Genomic DNA, 18,763 nt, shown 5'->3' with positions numbered 1-18,763 from the left:
AAGGCTCTGTCGTCTTGTCTCTCTTTGCTCCTCCCTCTTCATTCCTCTCCATGTTCTGGGAGGTGGGGTGGGGGGCTGTGAGCTGTTCGCAGCAGGAGAGAGAGACTCCCTGGATTCTTCAGTGGCCTGCCTCACCTCTGTCTTCTGCCCCCCCCCCTCTTCTCCTGCCTCTGATTCTGGCAGGGGTGCCAACTTGAATGAAATATTGCAGGGACCCTTATCATAAAATTCCATGAAATATTATCAAAGGCCTTCTTTCATCAGTAAACATTAACACTGCTTGCTTATTGTTCCTGGTCTCTAGATATTCTATTATATTTAATATGTTCCTCACATTATCTTTCATCTGTCAACCAGGAAGAAAGCCTGCTTGATCCTCATGGATCACTTCTTTCGAAATTCCTTTCAATCTGTTTGCCAATATTTGTTCACCTTCTCCTCCCATTGCGCTTCCTCTTCTTCCTCTGACCACTCCTCGTCATCCCACCACCAATCCCCTGGCTCTGAGCCTTCTTTCCCAGGGAGTTCCCCGGGGGGTTCCCCAACTGCTGCCTCCCACCACTCCTCTACATCCAGCCAGTCCACCACAACACCTTGTGGAATCACACTGCAAGGGACCAATGATGGTCAGTGACTTGGATGGCTTAAAAGAGGAGAGGACAAATTCTTGAAGGAGAAGGCTATCTGTGGCTATTAACCCTGGTGGTTATGTTCTATCTCCACTGATGGAGGAGGCAGCAATGTCCCTGAATATCAGGCCACCCCCTAAAAATGCTCATGCCTGGGAAGGAGGAACAAGAGCTCTCTCTCGCTTCTGATGTTGGCCACATTGATCCGCTGCAAGTAATTAGTGTGCCGTTTTCATCTTTTATTTAACCCAAATGTCCATTAAAAGCCCTCAAAATAGAAACAAATATTTGAATAATTTATCTGGGCATAATTCCCTTCTGGCTTTTTGGAGACATTTTGAGTGGGTTTCGCTGTTTGCTTCTAGAAAGCGGCAAGCGAGGCTTTAAACTGCAGAGTTCCTGGAAGAAACAACAATGCCCGTTCATGAACCCTCTTTTTATTTATTTTTTACAACAAACAACAACAACACACCACTTATTTTATAAGCCAGGCTGTCTACGGCCAAGATAGTGCTGAGTCTGCAGCAGCAGCTAAATGCAGCCATCACCTGTGTTGCAGGCCATGGGTGCTCATCAAAAGGCACAGCTAGTCAGTTTAATGGGCCTTGGATGAGCATCTCTGTGTGAGTCTACAAATACAGATCCCAATAGATTTCTTCAATACATTTGGGGCCACATTTTGGTGTAACTGTCGTGGCCTGTTTTGGGGTCATAATCAGGGGACAACACCAGTTGTCATCCTTATGCCTGAAGCATTTTTGTAACAGCTTATCAAGTTTTTAAAGGGCCTTCTTGGTAGTGGCACCTGCCCTGTGGAACGCCCTTCCATCAGATGTCATGGAAATAAACACCTGACTTTTAGAAGACATCTGAAGGCAGCCCTGTTTAGGGAGGTTTTTGAATGTTTGATGTTTTATCGTGTTTTTAATATTCTGTTGGGAGCCACCCAGAGCCAGATGGGTGGGGTATAAATTGTTGTTGTTGTTGTTTAGCCAATGTCATGTCCAACTCTTCGTGATCCCATGGACCAGAGCGTGCCAGGCACTCCTGTCTTCCACTGCCTCCTGTAGTTTGGTCAAACACATGTTAGTCATTATTATTATTATTATTATTTCATTAAATGATGCAAAAAAATATGATTGTTATCCACTCATGTAAACCCTTCCTAAAGTATTTTGATTTGAGTTACAGATAGGTAGCCGTGTTGGTCTGCCATAGTCAAAACAAAACAAAAAAAATTTCCTTCCAGTAGCACCTTAAAGACCAACTAAGTTAGTTCTTGGTATGAGCTTTCGTGTGCATGCACACTTCTTCAGATACACCATGTATCTGAAGAAGTGTGCATGCACACGAAAGCTCATACCAAGAACTAACTTAGTTGGTCTTTAAGGTGCTACTGGAAGGAATTTTTTTTTATTTATTTTGATTTGGACATTAGTTGCTCATTCACCCCACTAGTGCTGTAGAGACAATCTTCAGATATCCCTTTCTTAGAGTTGCATCCCTGACCCTAGCAGAAAGCCTAATCGCCCTGGAAACAAGGACTGCATTGCATTGATATTGTTACATGCTGCCCCAATCACCAAGTGGTGTGAAATTCCAGAGGTCTGGATGCTTACCCAGGGTTCATGTTTCCTTTGGAAATGAGGCACAGCGGAGACTGTAGTGTCTTTATGATATATGGTTCATTTACACATATATACAACCTGAGCCTATGATGAAGGGGCTCACAGCATTACACTGCAAGAGGTTCTTGCTTCTCCCATGGCCACAGTCTTGGGTGCCCTCTGTCCCTCTGCTCCAGCTTGCTGCATTTTACAGACTGTCATCTTTTCTCCCTGAGCAGAGGGGAAGTGAGCAGCCAATGTGACTCTGATCTTTGCACAGTAGGCTGTAATCCACCTCTGCAAAGGCCAGAAATTTCTATGCACCTCATGCCCCAGCCATCTTTTAATCTGCTTAAGCAAAGAGCCATCATCAAAGTTCAAGGAAGCATCCAAACAGAGGGGGAGGGGTGAGCGTGATAATTCATCAATGTGGTGTTAATGGTGTGGGGGGGGGAAAACATTTGCATGAAGAGAACTTCTTTGACATGAATGCGGGTTATGGAAGCTGCACATTTGTAGCACTGTCCATTATTTCAACACAGATTAAGGTTCTGGAGAATCGTGACCATTCCTAGCAATTCTTTGATGGATATGATTGGCCTACTTAATCATCCTTCAAGCTTCTGTACAAGAGCAAATTCTTTTTTAGCTGATGCACATGTGGGAATGCTGTTGCTTTTTCAGATCCCCTAAATACTGAGTGGTGAATCTCTCCCTTTCTTTTAATAGTTTAAAAAATCATTGCAGAGTGACAAGCAAATGATATCCTGCCTTTGCAAACATGCAGACATGAAAGACTCTCTCCACCGTGATTTTCTCCACTGTTGCAAAAAAAAAAGGAAGAAAGAAAAGTATTTATGTATAATATTTGCATTTGAAGATGTTGACTGCATCACACATGAAGAAACAGCCTTTTTTCTTTCACACACTGACATTCAGATTCACTTCAGGGATGAGAGTATTAGCCATGGGAAATAGCTTACAGCTTAAATGGGGGCCGCTTCAGATGAGTGGTCATGGCAGAACAGGAAGTGTGAGTGACCCACACTTCCTGTTCTTGAACTCCAGATGAGCACTTAGGGATCTTCCAACCAGGGAGAGATGCACAATATTCGTGTGAGAATTTATAGACCACTTTGTCCATCAAAATATTCCTGCCGAACAAAATATGCAAATACATAACAAGTACATTCAAACCAGCTTAAAAACAATGCTGTGAAAAGTGTCAACCGGAACTGTTCAGTTAACAAAAGCCTGATTAAAAAGAAAGGTCTCTGGTAAGCATCTGAAAGTGCCCAGGCGCTAGAAGGTGCCTGTCGAATTCTCAATGAAACAGAACTTCACAACAACACCCTATCCCACTGTTAAGAAAAGCTAAAAACACCACACACCCTAGAACTATAAAGTCACAGAGTGTTGGTACAGAGCAGTGAACTGCCAGGAGAAGAGAATTTCCACCTCAAAAAACATACAGACACCAAAAATTGTACCTTGGGGCAAAACCACTTCTCTGTTAATAAATAAATCATTGGGGGTGGGGGTTGGAGTTCTGTAGGGCATGCACTGATAGAAAAAGACCTATATTAGGGTAGCTGTTAAAATATTCTGCCCTAGGGGGGAGACTTGGCACTGCTTACCAGCCTTGGAGTGATACCTCCAGCATCACTTCTGGGAGAGATTGTGGAGCAAAGAACTCATTATTCATGTTCTCGTTCGAAAGACAGCCCCAGCGCTCCTGCCACATTATATATTAGGAACCGATGTCACCTTAATGCGAATAAATTGATCACACTTTGGGGTCCTTCCTTCTTCTTCTTCTTTTAAATGTGCAAAGGAATGATTTTGTAGTTGACATTTTTCATCGCTGGGCAGACATTACGGAAGACTCATTCCCTGGGTTTTATCCTCTCTCAGACACACAGATAGATTTGTTTTCGCATTCATATTTCATAAGGATTGATGTGAAGTGATTCGAAACGGTAATGATGGCTGTGAGGGGGATTAAAATTGGCAATGGCAGGTTCTGGATAAGAATGGTCAACCACCCCCAGTTTTTCAAGAGCGTTGGAAAGATGAGCGAATTAAGACTGTGCGAATAGATGCAGTTACGGAGAGTTATTATTGCTCGGAGTACAGTATTGCCTTCCTGGCTGAAGGAAAATGTGGGACCATATGTTGCAAAAAAGAGAGAGGTCAGAAACATTTCTCCTTCTCTCTGTTGTATGCCAGCACTGTACAGATCCCATTAAGGTAAAGGACCCCTGGAAAGTTAAGTCCAGTCAAAGGCGACTATGGGGTTGTGGTGTTCATTTCGCTTTCAGGCCAAGAGAGCCAGTGTGGTGTAGTGGTTAAGAGCAGTAGTCTTATAATCTGGGGAACCGGGTTCGCGTCTCCGCTCCTCCACATGCAGCTGCTGGGTGACCTTGGGCTAGTCACACTTCTTTGAAGTCTCTCAGCCCCACTCACCTCACAGAGTGTTTGTTGTGGGGGAGGAAGGGAAAGGAGAACGTTAGCCGCTTTGAGACTCCTTAAAGGGAGTGAAAGGCGGGATATCAAATCCAAACTCTTCTTCTACTCTTCTTCTTGTTTGTCCACAGACAGCTTTCCGGGTCATGTGGCCTGCATGACTAAACCGCTTCTGGTGCAACAGAACACCATGACGGAAAACAGAGTGCAGGAAACACCATTGACCTTCCCGCTGCAGTGGTACCTATTTATCTACTTGCACTGGTGTGCTTTCGAACTGCTAGGTTGGCAGCAGCTGGGACAGAGCAACGAGAGCTCACCCCGTCGCAGGGATTTGAACCACCAGTCTTCCGATTGGCAAGCCTGAGAGGCTCAGTGGTTTAGACCACAGCGCCCCACCTATCCCCTACAGCAGGGGTAGCCCACCCAGGCAAGGTGAAGAGGCCCTGGAGAGTTGGGGAGGGCAGCAGATCCGCGCCTGCCTCCACCCCCTGCGTGCCACTGCTGCCTGCTCCCCTCTGGGAAGAGCAGGACACAGCAACGAGAGAGTCGGCTGGTGGAAAAAAGCGCTCAAAGCAGTCAGCCTCCCTTGTCGCTGCATCTCTCTCTTCACCGAGAGTGGAAGATGCAGCTAATGTGAACCCAAAATAACCCCCTTACTCAAGCAGGTTGGTTCACAGCCGCTGTGTTTCTTCATTTCCAATGCTGATCTTCATTCCCCTCATGCCTGATATTCGCCAAGGGAGGTCAGCGTCAGGAAGAAAGTGTGGGCGAGGATCAGCATCAGGTTGAGGAGGCATGAGAAGCAGCAGTTGTATACAGGCAACTGCGGGTCATTGCACATGTCAGCAGTTGCACATAAGCCCATTCCACCACCCCCACTACGTTCTGACCCCCGCCGCCGCCATTTTGCCCCTGTTCTGCCCGCTTCTGGGGCTGAAAATGATGCTCAGTCGTGCATCAGTTGGATCATGAGTAAGCAAACTGAGGCCCGGGGGCCGGATCAGGCCCAATCGCCTTCTAAATCCGGCCCACAGACGGTCCAGGAATCAGTGTTTTTACATGAATATAATGTGTCCTTTTATTTAAAATGCATCTCTGGGTTATTTGTGGGGCATAGGAATTCGTTCAGTCCCCCCCCAAAAAAATAATCAGGCCCCCCACAAGGTCTGAGGGACAGTGGACTGGCCACCTGCTGAAAACATTTGCTGACCCCTGAGTTGGATGCATACAAAATGATCACTGCCTGTATACAAAAGCACCCTTAACAAACTACAATTGAGGGAGGGAGTTTTTTTGATTTGCCTCCAGTGCCCAAATGTCTGGGGCCTTCCCTGATTTGCAGAGTAGCATTAGCAAGGGGACGGGCCATTGCTCGGGGGTAGAGAATCTGCTTTGCAAGCAGGAGTCGCAGGTTCAATCCCCCTTATCTCCAAGTTTGGCTGGGAAAAACTCCTGTCTGAAATTCTTGGAGAGCTGCTATCAGTCGGTGTCGACCAGCCTTTTCCAACCAGGTGTTCTCCAGACATTTGGGGCAACAACATTTTTCATTTCAATTCATTTCGCTTTTAATTTGTATACAGCCTTTCTATATTTCTATACGCAAGGGGTGAAGAAACAACAAAGATCTCACACCCTTGTTACAATTTAAAAAAAAGTAATTAAAAAAAGTAATAATGAAAACAACTTGTATCAAATAAAGTAATTTTCAACAATCCATTAGGCTATCATAAAGGTAAAGGGACCCCTGACCATTAGGTCCAGTTATGACCGACTCTGGGGTTGCGGCGCTCATCTCGCTTTATCGGCCAAGGGAGCCGGTGTACAGCTTCCGGGTCATGTGACCAGCATGACTAACCCGCTTCTGGAGAACCAGAGCAATGCACGGAAACGCCGTTTACCTTCCCGCCAGAGCGTACCTATTTATCTACTTGCACATGACATGCTTTCGAACTGCTAGGTTGGCAGGAGCAGGGACCGAGCAATGGGAGCTCACCCCGTCACGGGGATTCGAACCGCCAACCTTCTGATCGGCAAGTCCTAGGCTCTGTGGTTTAGACCACAGCACCACCGGCGTCCCTAGGCTATCATAGTACACAATAAAATGAAATATCAGCAGGTAACTCTTAACCATTACGATAAATAATTGCAAAGCTATAATCAATAAAAACAACATCAAGTCTCAATACATAAAAGGCCACAAAACATACAAAACTGTAAAAGGGACAAAATGAAAAACAAAGAGAAACAGCTTATAAAATTATCTTCTCTCTTCCCAGCTGCTTCTGCTGTTCTTAAAGTCATGGTCTGGGAATGGCTCCTAGGGCTGGTGGCCAGCACAAAGTCTCCCTTCTCACATCTATGCCGGCAGGGACATTGTAGTCAAACGTCTAGAGCGCACCAGGTTGGCAACAGCTGAGTTATAGCACTGCACACCACGCTAAAGCTCACCGATGATACCCAGAAAGAATGGGTTCTGTTTTATAGAACAAAGAAGAACAAAAGACCAATGTCTTTTTCTTCCCCACTCCACGCTATACAATTTTGGCTTTGGTTATGGAACAGAAGCTGCTCCACTACCCATTTCTCACACAGTCACTTCTCATTGTGCAGAGCAGAGTGTGCCGCCGAAATATTAATTTGACTGAGATTACTTCTGAATCTTTCATCACACCCCTTCCTCTGCGCTCAAGGCAATGGCGTTATGATCTAATCTGCATTCTCTGCATGCTGCTTCCGAGCAGAATGGCGAGAGATGGCCCGGGGAGAATGAGGGGACAGGAATCTTGCACGAAAAGATTCTTCCAAGGTTGCCCTAAAGTGGAAGATGGTGGACCAACGCAGCTCTGTGGGGCCCTCAGAAGTTCACAGCTGGAACAACGCGCGGATGACAAACGCATTCTTCACCGTCCCACCAGAGCAGATGGGAGGCGTTTGCTGGTTTGATTCCATTCATGGATACGACTTTCCATGCCATATCTCAAAGCAATTTCACAATAATAACATCAACAATAAGGGCCATAATTCCGTGGTGGAACACCTGCTTTGCCCTGGAATGATACTAAGCCCTCTTATGTAAAATAGGTATTGATAAATGGTTAAAAATATCGACGTATAATATGTTATGGTATACAGCTAAAATATTTGAAAAAGGGTAAGAATTTGCTGAATTAAGTATGTAAACGGGAATACAAAAGGGGGGAGGTGTGAGGAGGTCAAGAACATAAGCATATGAATTTGAGGATACTGGGAAAAATGGATTTGTTTTATTTCTTTTTCTAAATTTAGCTTTTCTTAATTAGCTGTTGTTTTTCTTTTGTGTATTTTTTTTCTGTGTTTTCTCTTTTGTAATGTTTACTTTTATCTATGGCTTTTTGTTTTGTGAATTTTTATTTTTTTCTTTTGTAAAACTCCAATAAAAATTTATTTAAAAAAAAAAATAATGGAATGATACTAAGCCCTCACCACTATAGAGAAATGCAAAAACATTGGTTGCAGACCCTCCAAGGGTCCCTATTTTCCAGGGACAGTCCCAGGTTTACAGAAGCTGTCCCAGTTTTCTGATCTGATCCAGGAATGTCCCACTTTTCCTTAGGACATCCCTATTTCATCAGAGTTATGCAACCTCCGAGTCAAGGAGATAAGTAACTATACAACCTTTAAAGGATATCTGAAGGGAGGCCTGTATAGGAAAGTTTTTAATGTTTAATGTTTTATTATGTTTTTATATATGTTGGAACGGGACGCGGGTGGCGCTGTGGGTTAAACCACAGAGCCTAGGACTTGCTGATCAGAAGGTTGGCGGTTCGAATCCCTGCGACGGGGTGAGCTCCCATTGCTCAGTCCCTGCTCCTGCCAACCTAGCAGTTCGAAAGCATGTCAAAGTGCAAGTAGATAAATAGGTACCGCTCCAGCAGGAAGGTAAACGGCGTTTCCATGCGCTGCTCTGGTTCTCCAGAAGCGGCTTTGTCATGCTGGCCACATGACCCGGAAGCTGTACGCCGGCTCCCTCAGCCAATAAAGCGAGATGAGCGCCGCAACCCCAGAGTTGGCCATGACTGGACCTAATGGTCAGGGGTCCCTTTACCTTTTTTTTATATGTTGGAAGCGGCCTAGAGTGCCTGGGGCAACCCAGTCAGATAGGCAACAGCAGCAGCAGCAGCAGCAGCAGCAACAACAACAACAACAATGGAATGGGATGTCTCTATTTTCATCAGAGGAATGTTGGAGGATATGTGGTTAGGCTGCCAATACTGTTGCTGTCATTGGGCGGGAGTGTGCCTGCGCCCAATCCAACCGCCCTCCAGTTGGGCACAAAGAAGGTGTCAGGATTGCGCTCTTAGCTGTGCTTCTGCCATTTCAGTTTTACATGTTCTTTTATTTTCATCTTTTATAGGAGGCAAGCATAATTGCCTGCATAAATAAACAAGCGAGCCGTTACAATAAAACATGCCAACAAATCATTTTCATTTGATATTGCCGACTTTTCCGATTTTGTTGTCATAAATGAGAAACATCATAGCGTAATCGTGGGTCATAACTCTGGGTCGGCTGAACAAATGCTTAAAAAATAGAAATGCAGGCATCCCTCTTTTTGGCAAGGGGTTGTATTTATGCAGCACATACCCCTCACTGGGCAGAGAATTGCACACACAAGATGGAGGCTGTGTACGTCATCGCCAGACCGAATTCAGCAACTGGGGTTGTTCATCCATAGCTCAGGTGGGGCACTTGCCCCAGCCCAACTCCTCCAGCAGCCCTTTGGAGGGTGGGAGAACCAGTGTGATAACCTAGACCCCTTGTTTTCAGAGGCCCGTGCATATGACAGCCACAGTTGGCTCAGTGCACCCACTGCTAAGGTAAAGGTAAAGGTACCCCTGCCCGTACGGGCCAGTCTTGCCAGACTCTAGGGTTGTGCGCTCATCTCACTCTATAGGCCGGGAGCCAGCGCTGTCCGCAGACACTTCCGGGTCACGTGGCCAGCGTGACAAGCTGCATCTGGCGAGCCAGCGCAGCACACGGAAACGCCGTTTACCTTCCCGCTGGTAAGCAGTCCTTATTTATCTACTTGCACCCGGGGGTGCTTTCGAACTGCTAGGTTGGCAGGCGCTGGGACCGAGCGATGGGAGTGCACCCCGCCGCGGGGATTCGAACCGCCGACCATGCGATCGGCAAGTCCTAGGCGCTGAGGTTTTACCCACAGCGCCACCCGCGTCCCACTGCTACGTAAGAGCAAACCATCTCTGAGAACTGACTAAATGGTACACCCTAGAGGTGCAAGAACTTAAATCAGAGCAGAGGGCCAGTCCTGCCAGCCAGGCCCTCTTCTGACATCTCATCCTCCTCTCCTTCTTATCCATCGTCCTCCTTTTCAAGTGCTTGGCACTCCTGGTCTGAAGTTCCTCTTCCACTGTGCTGGTCCCGTGGGGTACCCAAGAAGCGAGGTCCAAGTCCGGTCCATGGTCAAAGGTGCAATGTGGAGGCAGTCCGTAGTAGCTGAAGCTGGGTGCAGGGCAGGGAGTCGGGTGAAGTACGGAACAGGCATGCGAGCAGGGAGCCAGGGCAGGTCAGGAGCTCAGGCAGGAAAGCAGGACAGGGTACAGGCAGGAACTAGCAACCAACAATATTGCTCCCACAACTTGGGACTGGGGCTGGCTGGCTTTTATCTGCCCCAAGGCATAGGGCAGCCCCGACCCTCTGGTGACTCACCTCTCCTGGCCTGGAGGCGAGCACTCCTCCTGTGGGAACTTAGTTCCCTCCACCTCTCTGTCCTGAGCCTCTGCAGCTCAGGAGAGGCTGGAGGGTTACGGGACCCAGAGGCAACCTCCTCTTCCCCTGACGGGGCTGAGAGTGGAGCACCTGCAGGCAATGGGTCTTCCATCACCTCAGAAGCCAGAGCAGACTCAACTGATGCCTGCACCTGAGGATCCAGCACAGGTGAGGACCCTTCAGGCTCATGCCCCAGCCCTGGCTCAGCTGGTTCTGGAGGCAGGGAATCCTGTGCAGGCTGGGATCCCTCAGGTTCAGCATCCGAGTCCGAATCCCAGGCCATCACATCCACCCTCCTCCTCCTCGTCTTCTCAGTTGTTGGCAGACCCGTGAAGCGCATCCTTAATATCACAAAGCTTAATTACGAACACAGTTGTACGTGTCTAGATGTGGTTCAGCGGCTGGAGCATTTGTCTAGGACTGGGGAGACAGGGGTTCAGATCTCTTCCCATTCACCGTGCTGAATAACCTTGGGCTCCTCCTCAGGGGAAGACAGCAGTATATGAGCCCCATGGGGGAATGAGGCAATTAAAATATAATAAATAAGCTTTCCTTCAGTTCTGCATCTGCATCTTTCTCAGGCATTTGGCTCTACAGTTTCCTTGCTTTGGAACTACAGAAGCAGCAGTCCTTGCCGAAAAGCTAATTAGGAAAGTCTGGAGGTACCTGTGGCGCATCTTCTTCATGTAACTGCCGCATGAGCGATGTCTCTTTGCAGGTCTCTGAGCTCCTTCTCCATGCATAAGAAGGCTCCTAATTTACAACACACATTGAAATATACTCAGAATCGCAAAGTGATTTCATGCTCTTTATTCAGCTCATAGTGGTGAGGAGGAATGAATGAATGTCCCCTCAAGGTATCTGCTTTATATACATTATTTACACAATGGGCTGCACATGATTGGCTAATTCCGGAATTCTACTGTAAGCCAATCAGGTTGTGGATTCACTTCTATCTGCAGCATGATTGGGTGGTTCCTGCCGACCAATCATACTGCTGCATTGTTCTAGGACCAATCAGACTGCTGCATTCTGAATCCTATTGTTCTAGGACCAATCAGACTGCTGCCTTTTGGATCCTATTGTTCTAGGACCAATCAGACTGCTGCAGTTTGGATCCTATTCAACTCAGTACATAACACCCCTCCCCTCTAAGTTCCAGTCCTGCCCGGGAGGTCGCATTCATAGTCCTCAAGGTACGCCGGCGGCCTACGTGTGCGTTGCGGCCTGGGGTGTTCCCTGGTCCGGGGTTCAGGTTCTGGCTCGTGTTCCAAGGATGCTGGCTGTGATAGGGCTGTATGGTCTGGCGCAACCGGCTCGCTCAGTCGTGGTTCTGGTTCCAGTGTCCTTTCGGCCTCACGGGTCCTCTCTGTATTTACTGATTCTGCCTCTCCTGCTTGCCCCTGCTGCTCTATGGGCCTCACTGCCCCACTGTTCCCTTGGGACTCCTCTGACCTGTCCTCCTCCTCCTGGTTTTCACCCGGGAATCGTCGCCGTATCTGGTCGCAGTGGCGGCGCCAGCATTGCCCCCCATCTGTTAGCACCTCGTACGACATGGGGCCAGTGACCCTGATGACTGTGGCGGGTACCCATGCAGGGCCTGCCCCAAAATTCTTTGCATACACTGGGTCCTGGGCCTCGAAGGTCCGGGGGTTCCTGCCTTCCCCCACCACTACCTCATCCTGAGCTCTATCGGGGTGAAGGCGGTCCAATCTGATTGCAAGGCACCGACCCATTAGTAGTTCAGCGGGGCTCTGGCCAGTCGTTGAGCTGGGGGTGCTGTGCTGTGCTAGAAGGAATGTGGCAAGGCGGTACTCCCAATCCCCTTGCGTCATGCGGCGAAGGGTGTCCTTGGTGGTCCGCACCATGCGTTCTGCTTGGCCATTGGTGGCAGGGTGGAATGGCGCCGAACGGATGTGGCGGATGGCGTTCTGCGCTGTGAAGGTTTGGAATTCTCCTGACGTAAATGCAGTCCCGTTGTCTGAGACGAGAGTGTCCGGGAGCCCGTGGGTTGCAAACAGCCTGCGTAGTACCCGGATGGCTGCGGACGTTGAAGTGGACGGTACCAGTGCGACTTCCAGCCATTTGATGTAGGAGTCCACCACTATGAAGAATGTTTTCCCCTGAAAACAGCGAAGTCCACATGCAGGCGTGACCATGGTGCTCGGGCGGACTCCCAGGACTGGACTGGGGCCCTTGGGGGATCTGGGCGGGATTCTTGGCAGGGCTGGCAGTGTTTGACCCAGGCCTCTATCTCTCCGTCGATCCCCGGCCACCACACATAACTCCTGGCAAGGGCCTTCATTCTTACTACCCCTGGGTGTGTCTCGTGTAGGGCTGTGAGGATCCTTTTGCGGAGGGTCTGGGGAACAACGACCCTGCTTCCCCATAACAGGCACCCCTTGTGGGCCGACAGTTCATGTTTGCGGGTTGTGTAGCTGGCGAATTCTGGCCCGGGGCTGCTGCTGGGCCATCCCCTCCACACCCAGTCCAGGACCCGGGAGATGACCCTATCTTTCTTGGAATGGTGTGCAACTTCTTGTGCCTGAATGGGGTGATCGGGAAGCAGCTCCAGGCTCATAACCTCTTGTGCAGGTGCTGGGTCGGGGCCTGTTTCCGGTAGTGGTAGCCTGCTGAGGGCGTCCGCATGGCCCATCACCTTCCCAGGGCGGTGAATCAGTGCATACTGATAGCTGGCAAGGAAAATTGACCACCTGAGGACGCGAGGAGACAGCACTTGGGGGTCTGCTTTTCGGGGGCAAACAAGCCAAGCAATGGCTTGTGGTCAGTCACCACGGTGAAGGGCCACCCGTACAAGAAATCATGGAATTTTTTTACTCCCTTCACGATTGCCAGACCCTCCTTGTCGATTTGTGAGTAGTTCCGCTCGGTTGCGTTGAGCGTCTGGGAAAAGTATGCCACCGGTACCTCTCTTCCATCCGGGAGTTGGTGTCCCAGGACAGCGCCAATGCCATAGGGTGAGGTGTCGCATGCTAGCACCACCGGCAGCCTCTCGTCGAAGTGTGCCAAGACCGAGTTTCAGACAAGCAAGTCCTTGACTGCCTGGAATGCGGCCTCCTGGCACTGGCCCCACACCCAAGGGGCCCGCTTATCCAGGAGTCTGTGTAGGGGTCCCGCTACCGCCGCCTTGTGGGGAAGGAAGGAATGGTAAAAGTTCAATAGTCCCAAGAAGGCCTGAAGTTCAGTCTTGTTCTTGGGCGCTGGGGCATCACAAATGGCCCGTACCTTGTCCCCAGTCGGGTGGACCCCTTCTGCGTCCACCATAAATCCCAGAAAGTCCAGCTGAGGCACTCCTAGTAGACATTTTTCCCGCTTCACCTTGAGAACCGCTGTCTGGAAACGGTGCAGAACGGTGCGGAGGCAGTCTTCAAACTCCTCTGGTGTGGGCCCGGCAATCAACACATCATCGAAGAAGGGGGTGACGCCAGGAATCCCTTTAAGGAGAGAGTCCATTAGATTCTGGAATATGCCTGGTGCCACGCTGACACCGAATTGCAGCCGCTTTACCCTGAACGCTCCTCTGTGCGTCACAATCGTCTGTGCCTCTGCTGTGGCCTCATCTACTGGCAGCTGTTGATATGCTTGGGCCAAGTCCAGCTTGCCAAAAATTTTCGACCCAGCCAGGGTGGCAAGGACATGGCTGACCACTGGCACTGGGTATGCATGGGCTGTGAGGGCCTTGTTTAAGGTACATTTGTAGTCTGCGCAGATGCGGACCGAACCATTAGGCTTGACGGGTGTGACGATTGGGGTTTCCCAGGGGGCATTAGGCACCGGCTCCAGCACTCCTTGCTCCACGAGCCGGTCCAATTCCTCGTCTATACGGGGTTTCAGGGCGAACGGGACCCGGCGGGCCTTGAGCCTGACCGGTCGTACTGTGGGGTCAAGCTGTAGAGCAATGGGGGGGCCCGTATACTGTCCCAATTTCCCATCGAAACCCCCCCGGAAACTCCTTGCATATGGCGTAAGCTGGTGTGGTTTACCCCGGTGACGGCTAGCCCCAGTGGTCCAAACCATGCCAATCCCAGTAAGCTAATGTAGGGGCCCTTGACCACAAGCAAGTCCAGTTGCCGCGTCCGGCCTCGGTATTGCACCCTGAAGGTCCCCACCCCCATTGTGGGGACCTTACGTTTCTGGAAGTCCCGGAGGGTGAATGGGGCCGGCCTGAGTTTGGGACCCCCAATAGGACACAGTTTCCTTAAGGTCCTTGCCGAGATTATGGATAGAGTTGAACCCGTGTCAAGCTCCATGCGGCATGGGGCCCCCTCTATCTGTACCTCTACATAAATTTTCTCTACGTTGGGGTGGGGCAACTGGTATACCTGGAAGTCCGTGAGCTCCGTCGAGTTGCCTTGGTGCGTTGGGCCCCGGGATCTGGGGCTCTTGGATTGGTCATCTGATGCCAGGCGTCGGGTGGGCCGAGCCCGACACACCCGGGCGATGTGTCCCAATTTTCTGCACTGCCTGCACTCTGCGTTGCGGAAACGGCAGGTCCTCCTCTCGTGACTTTCTCCACAGCTTGCTCAGTTCCCTCCTTCTCGTCGAGGCAGCTGTGGTATGTGGGCTGCTTGAGTGCGCTGCTGTACTCGGTGCACCTCCTCCCTGTTGGATCCTGAGTCGTCGGTGAGGTCTTCGTGGTGGACCCTCGGTTGGGACGGCTGGCTCAGCCGTGCCTCTTGCGTCGACCTCTCAGCAGCTTCCGTTGCCAGGGCCTCCTCCAGAGCGACCTGGAACGTTAGGTTCTTTTTAGCGTAGAGGCGTCGTTGCAGCTTCTCATCCTTCAGGCCACCGACGAGGCGGTCACAAAGCATGTTCTCCAGCTCTGAGAAGTTGCAGAACCGGGCAGCTTGGCGGAGAGAGGTCACAAACCCAGTTATGGTTTCCCCAGGGGCTTGCCGCTTTGCGTAGAAGGCATTTCAACGAGCCACCACTGAGGGCTGTGGCGAAAAGTGCCCCTTCAGCTGTTCCATTATTGTTTTATATGGAACAGTAGCAACGTCTTCAGGTGCAAGGAGAGCCCGGGCGATTTCAAACATCTCCTCTCCGCAGACGCTGAAGAATATTGCCCTCTTCTTGGCGTCTTCTTCATCGGTGACCCCTTTGGCTTCTAGGAGGAAGGTGAAACGGGAGGCGTACGCTTCCCAGTCTCCAGATGCTGGGTTGAACGGCGAGAAGCTGCTGTCGGTTGCCATTCTGAGTTCCTTGTGTCCTGGAGCTGAAGCCTGGATACACAGTGCGAGGCAGTGGTGCGGCAGGTGGCGGTGCTGCGGTGCTGAGTGTGGCAGTCAGCTCAGCGGGATCCCACCTTCGTCGCCAGTGAAATATACTCAGAGTCGCAAAGTGATTTCATGCTCTTTATTCAACTCAGTACATAACACACATCGTCCAAGGCATACCATGGAAGACAGAGGCGAAATGAGCTGTAAATGCAAGCAGCCGTAACTTCTCTGTGCAACATCTCCAGATGCTTTCTGCAACTTCAGCCTTTGTCTGTCGATGGAACATACTGGTGCAAATGGAGAAATCATCCTGTGCAGACAGGACAGCAATGCCTTAACAATAGGGATTGTTAACAAAAGGGATACATGCAGACTACTAGAATAGGGTTGTCACGTGGAAGATAGAGCAAATTGCCCAGCATTGCTTCCATACACATGCTGCTGGACATAAGGACGTAAGAAGAGACTTCTGGATCAGGCCAGTGGCTCATCTACTCCCCAAAAGGGAAGGCGAAAAATCTCAAAATGCTGTATAGGATTTTATTTATATACAAGCCCAATGCATTTTGGCCTTGCAGATTTTGGACATTCATTATGGGTCAAAATGCAAATTTGAAACAAACCGCTGTATACAGTAGTACCTCGGAAGTCAAATGCCTTGCCAGCCAAACATTTTGGCTCCTGAACACCGCAAACCCAGGAGTGACTGTTCCACTTTGCGAACATTCTTTGGAATCTGAATGTCCGACGCAGCTTCTACGGCTTCCGATTGGCTGCAGGACCTTCCTGCAGCCAATCGGAAGCCGCGCCTTGGTTTCCGAATGTTTTGGCAGTCAAACAGACTTCCGGAACGGATTCCGTTCGACTTCCAAGGTACGACTATATCCCCTTTCTTGTTCTGGAGGCAGGACTCAAACCTATGGCTTCAAGCCATAGGAGATTCCGACGAAACATCAGGAAGAACTTTCTGAGAGTCACAGCAGAACGGACTAATGGAGCTGGTGGAATTTCCTTCCTTGGGGACTTTTTAGCAGAGATTGGATGGCCATCTGTCTTGGATACTTTAGTTGAGATTCCTGCATTGCCGGGGTTGGACTAGATGGCCCTTGGGGTCCCTTCCAACTTGACAATGCTATGATTCTAGTCCAGCATCCTATTCTCACAGTGGCTAAGCAGATGCCTATGGCAACAGAACTCTCCACACTTGAGATTCCCAGCCTCTGACAGTGGAGGTGGAACACAGGCTTCATGGCTCTCCTGCATGAATTTGTCTAATCCTCTTTTAAAGCCATCCAAGTTGGTGGCCATCACTGCTTCTTGCAGAAAAAAACTCCATAATTTAACTGTAAAATACATTTCTTTGCTCTGTCCTGAATCTGCTGGGAGCTCATTAGCAGTGTGTTAAGGCATCCAACACTCCTCTCTTGTTTATCCCCAGAAAATGGCGAGCTAAGCTCTAACCCCCTCTGTACATGGATGGTCCATTTAATCATCACAGTCATCAATCGTGTTCAATCCTCTGTGAATTTCTCTCTTTCTTGATTTCCCATTTCTCTCAGTGACGACGTCATAATTTGTGCCGCTGAATTCGGCAAATTAATTACTCATTATATGGGGCAAAATAAAGTTTGCAGACTCTGCTATAGCTCGGATCCTGCCGTTCAGGCTGCTGAAGAATGAACATTCTCTCCCTTGACTGTTGCCATGAGCAGGGGAAGTTCTCTAACAAGAGCTCTGGTTGGAGATATTCCTAAATTAGGCATCCCTCCCCATACCTCTTCCTGGAAACGTTATGCAACAGTGCGCAGAGAAGAAAATGGTACCTGGCTAATTTGCCGATGTACATGAGACTTTCTGGAGGTTGCCTAACAATTAGTGTCACTCTCAGTTTGGGCTGTGTTCCCCCCCCCCTCCACTCCCTTCCAGCAGCAGATTCAAGAGCTGCATCAGCCATATTGGGGGGGGGTGCTTGGCAGCTCTGTGACCCACAAGCTGCATTTTCTGCATTATGGACCCAGAGGCTTTTTCTTTTTAGTCCGGGACTCTCTGCAACTTTCTCTTTATTCTCTGTACCGTACTCCCAAGGCATTCCCACCAGCGTGAAAGGAGAGCAGGAGCCAGATTTTCCTGGGAGAGAGTGTCATGACCTCTGGAGGAGATCCTCCTTCTACAACAGGTGAAAGGACGATCTCTGAGTCGGAAGAGGAAATTGCTCACAGGCGCCAGCTTCAGAAGCACGGTGGGTCCAGGGTACCAGGGCCACTTAGAGCTGAGGGTGAGGATTATTATGATTTATTACCAACCCTTCTCCCTAAAGTGCCAGGGTGGGATGCAACCATTAAACACAATGCTACGCAGGACGGGTGCAACAGCGCTCTCCACAGTTGAGTGTCAGGAGCAAGCCAGCAAATTGGAGTTCGCTCTTTATTAACACAATCTGCATAGACTTGGCGGAGTGTCAGGCCTAATGAGCATCCCTGCTCATTAGGTCTTGCCCCATGGATCCCCATGGATCCACAACTGTCAATGTCTCCTCCCCTCCAGGGTTTTTCCCAATCAGAGACTGTGCCTGTGTGAAGCTAACTTCTCTTCCGCCCTGTTCATGCCTCCTCTGGTACTGGGAGACCAGAGCGGATGGAAGCTTGTCTCAGCAGGAGGGGAAGACACCCATCATCATCATCATCATCATCATCATCATCATCATCATCGTCATGATTTTATTTGTATGCCGCCTTTCCATAGTTAAAACAATGCTCAAGGTGCCTTACAACATTACAAGATTTACATAATTACCAACATAACAAAAGTCATAAACAATAAATAAAGGTAAAGGTAAAGGGACCCCTGACCATTAGGTCCAGTTGTGGCCGACTCTGGGGTTACGGCGCTCATCTCGCTTTATTGGCCGAGGAAGCCGGCATACAGCTTCCGGGTCATGTGGCCAGCATGACTAAGCCGCTTCTGGCGAAACAGAGCAGCGCACGGAAACGCCGTTTACCTTCCCGCCGGAGTGGTACCTATTTATCTACTTGCACTTTGATGTGCTTTTGAA

General features: G+C 49.4%; 1 long non-coding RNA gene across 1 annotated transcript in view; it reads right to left on the bottom strand.

Annotated features, from left to right (window-relative positions):
- Positions 1 to 10,629: 10,629 nt before the first annotated feature.
- Positions 10,630 to 18,763, bottom strand: part of LOC310766422 — a 34,537-nt gene continuing 26,403 nt past the window's right edge. The window contains exons 3-4 of the long non-coding RNA XR_014550140.1: positions 15,857 to 16,021; positions 10,630 to 11,224 (exon numbers count right to left, since the gene is read on the bottom strand). This is a non-coding gene — a long non-coding RNA (uncharacterized lncRNA). The remainder of the gene's footprint in view (positions 11,225 to 15,856; positions 16,022 to 18,763) is intronic.

Source organism: Podarcis filfolensis, assembly GCF_964270895.1.
Source record: "Podarcis filfolensis genome assembly, chromosome: 1".
Lineage (NCBI taxonomy): Eukaryota > Metazoa > Chordata > Lepidosauria > Squamata > Lacertidae > Podarcis > Podarcis filfolensis.
Note: the sequence above shows the minus strand (reverse complement) of the source record. Positions and strands in the feature narration are given on the sequence as shown.